Source organism: Tenebrio molitor, chromosome 3, assembly GCF_963966145.1.
Source record: "Tenebrio molitor chromosome 3, icTenMoli1.1, whole genome shotgun sequence".
NCBI lineage: Eukaryota > Metazoa > Arthropoda > Insecta > Coleoptera > Tenebrionidae > Tenebrio > Tenebrio molitor.
The window spans coordinates 9,855,269-9,858,537 of record NC_091048.1 but is presented as its reverse complement, the minus strand read 5'-3'; the positions used below and the strand labels follow the sequence as shown (position 1 = coordinate 9,858,537).

Sequence of the window (3,269 nt, the reverse complement as noted above, 5' to 3'; positions counted from 1 at the left end):
TTTACATTTTTATCTAGTATCAGAAACGATAGTTGCCATTTAAAAAAATGAAGTTATCGACATTTTTAGATTATCAATTTTAAAAAATTGCAGTAGGCGTATGAAACACAAAAAAACATGTCGTTGATAGCGCAAAAAAGCGGACAAATCTTTGGCAAGTCAGTAAAGTAAAAATAAATTATTTATTTCTGATGGTTCAGGAATTATAATTTTTTTAATGAAGCCCTGCAACCTCACTTTTTTGCAAAAAAGATGATATAGGTCAAAAACGATGACAGATAAGTATTGACAAAAAGACGTACTAAACTCAAAAGTTAACGTAGAATCTAAATGTGAATTCAAAATGGGGCCTTTCTATTTAAAAAAACAAAGATGGTATCGATTTCCGGTATTTCCGGAAGTGCCACCATTTTGAAAATATTTCATTTGAACTTGGAGTAATCGATTATATTCAACTACCAATTTTCATATTAATATGATTTTGGGAAATCAAAAAGTTTCTAATGAACGGGCTACGTGAATCAGCCTGTATACTAGCTAACCCGGCGAACTTAAGGTAACTAGATCAACACACTACGTATAAAGGTACCGCCATCAGTGATTTTTTATGCCTGTCCTTGTCGCACAATCCACTCAAACTGGGGATAAAAAAAACACCATCTAAAAATGATTTGACGTAATTTGACAAAAACTAGTGTCATTATTCTGCTGCATATTTAATAATCCTAGTTCAAGATTCATCTAACTTATTATTTCGTTACAGTTTTCGTTTGTGTTTAAGTATTGTCATTTATTTCTTTGTTCTCGTTACATCTTTTAACGTGGTTCAGTTACTTGCGTTTATTTTAATACTTTAACATGGTCAGTAACAAGTGTTGTGTTAGCTAGTGTTAGCGGCTGTTCAAGTTCTAAAAAAAATGGATTTAAATTCTTTTATGTTTCAAACGGTAAGACACCCGTTACATATACTTATATACAGTAACAAGCAATTTCATATTAGGAGTCAAAAACAGAGTACGGAGGGAACAGTGGCTAAAATAATTTAGACTGTCTGTGAGTTCGTGCTCCAACCGTGAACTACAAATCTGCTGTGTAAGTATCTACATACATAATAAAGTAAAGATTTAGTTTTTCTTATATTAGGTGATATAAGTATGTGGCTATAGTACTCGTATACTTAATATTATTTTAATTTGCAGAAACATTTTAGTAAAGATGACTTCTTTTGGACTGAAGATTTTCAGCGATTGAAACCTGAAAGATCCGCAAAATGTGACAGTAAAAATATGGGAATGAGAAGAGCAGTTCAAAATATATTTTGATATTGTATTTTTAAACGATTAAAAATTTGGTAACTTGTTTGGGTTTTATTAGTGGTGTTTTTGTAAATTTTAATTAAAAAGATATCTGCAACCAGTAAAACATTTCAGTTAAAAAATTTTGATTAATAATGGGCGACATAAGCTAACATATTTTTGACATTGTAGTAATGCCATTATTTAATTTAAAAAATCCCCAAAACTATTGTCTTCCTTATTTCACTTGTGAAATTTGCATTTGATATCTTTATCTTACAATCCACTCTCGCGAGGAATGGAATGGCGGTACCTCTATACGTAGTGTGTTGATCTAGTACCTTAGGCGAACTTCGTACCGCCTCAGAATCAATAAATGTTGTGTTAACTTATTAGCTGAATTGAATGAAGTTTTTTTATTAAGATCAAAATGAAAACTCCCATGAATTTACGACAATTCATTGAGTTCTGAAAAATTAAGTTTTTTCGGTAAATTCATTTGCAAGAAGTGAGAGTATAATGAGTAGTAGAGCAAATTGCTGTGTCCCGAGTTGTAACTAACTATGCAGTGAATTTTTTATCAATGAACCATAGGGATTGACATGGTGTAAACTTTATTTCATGTCGGAAAAATAATTTTGAAATTGGCAATAGAAACACCATTGACACGAAATAAAGGACTACTACTACTACTACTACTTGTAAATCTCTATGGTTCATTGTAAAAAAAATTCACTGTATAAAAATAATCCGGAATTAACAATCACCATAAACGGACTATTTTAATGAGTTTGGTTGGGATACAGTCAACATCTGACGGGAAGAAAATATGGAAAATTAAATTAAAAATTGGAAAGAGAATTACTAAGCCCATGCGTGTTTGTTGGAAACATTTTGTAGATGAAGATTTTGTTCCACTGGTTTGTTGGTTTCATGGTTTGGACGCACTGTTCACTTGTTTTTGTTTGATAGTTTCGAGGTTAGGTATGCCGCACAGCAATAAATGTTCAACCCTAAAACAACTTCCCCCGCGACGTAGCATTACTTGGGGTAGCATTTGAATAATTACAGACAGTTGACGTACGGTCGGTGGGCAAATAAAACTGGGACACTTAAAATTTAATCTGTGTAAATCAGACCATTGAATTGTCAATATATTTGTCAGTGTATATACAATATGTCATTCCAAAGTTAACCTATTTGTGATAAAGCCGTAATTAAACGATGCAAATTTGTAAATTTTGACTTATGTGATTGTCATTTTTGTCCCAGTTTTATTTGTCCATCGACTGTACTTAAATGCATAATTAGTTAGATACAGGTGCGATACACTGAATAAGTGAATAAGCCCATTTCTAGCGTTAGCCATGACATAGCAGCGGGTATGTTCCTGTACGGATGTTGGCCTTGTAGGGTCCTTTGATGGTTGATATAAACGCGAGATTTAAAAAAAAAACACAAACAAAATTGCAAGGGGACAAATCCGGCGAACGGGCTCTCTACTATAGTCCAATTTTTACCCTTTTGCGATGACGTCATTATCTAGTAACTTTACGTATGTTCGAGCTAGGATCAGAAACAAATTTGAATTGATCATTAATAACTATAAATGTGTCAAATTTGTTGACAATTGCTTTGAAAGGTTATGTTTGTAATCAATGTAATAAGTGAAAGAAATTAAAAATTGTCAAATGGACAGAAGCATAAAATAACCTCACACCTGGGACCAATAGGTTTAAACTGGCTTAGGTCTTTTTTTAATGACATAGTTTCAACAGGTAAAATACCAAATGAATTCAAGAAAGCAAAAGTTATTGCCATACTAAAACCCGGAAAACCCGCCAATGAAGCTTCGAGTTACAGACCAATCTCTCTACTCAGCGTATGTCATAAATTTTTGGAAAAGCTTATCTACAATAGAATTTCACCAATAATAGAAGAACATCTTCCAATAGAGCAAGCAGGTTTTAGACC

At 32.6% G+C, this 3,269-nt stretch overlaps 1 long non-coding RNA gene across 2 annotated transcripts; it reads left to right on the top strand.

Annotated features, from left to right (window-relative positions):
* Positions 1 to 563: 563 nt before the first annotated feature.
* LOC138127072 (uncharacterized) lies at positions 564 to 1,370 on the top strand. Of its 2 annotated transcripts, XR_011158087.1 has the most exons (3): positions 564 to 947; positions 1,001 to 1,092; positions 1,200 to 1,370. It is a non-coding gene; the product is annotated as an uncharacterized lncRNA (long non-coding RNA). The 2 variants fall into 2 exon arrangements; XR_011158086.1 differs by having other exon boundaries at positions 564 to 1,092.
* The last annotated feature ends 1,899 nt before the right edge of the window (positions 1,371 to 3,269 follow it).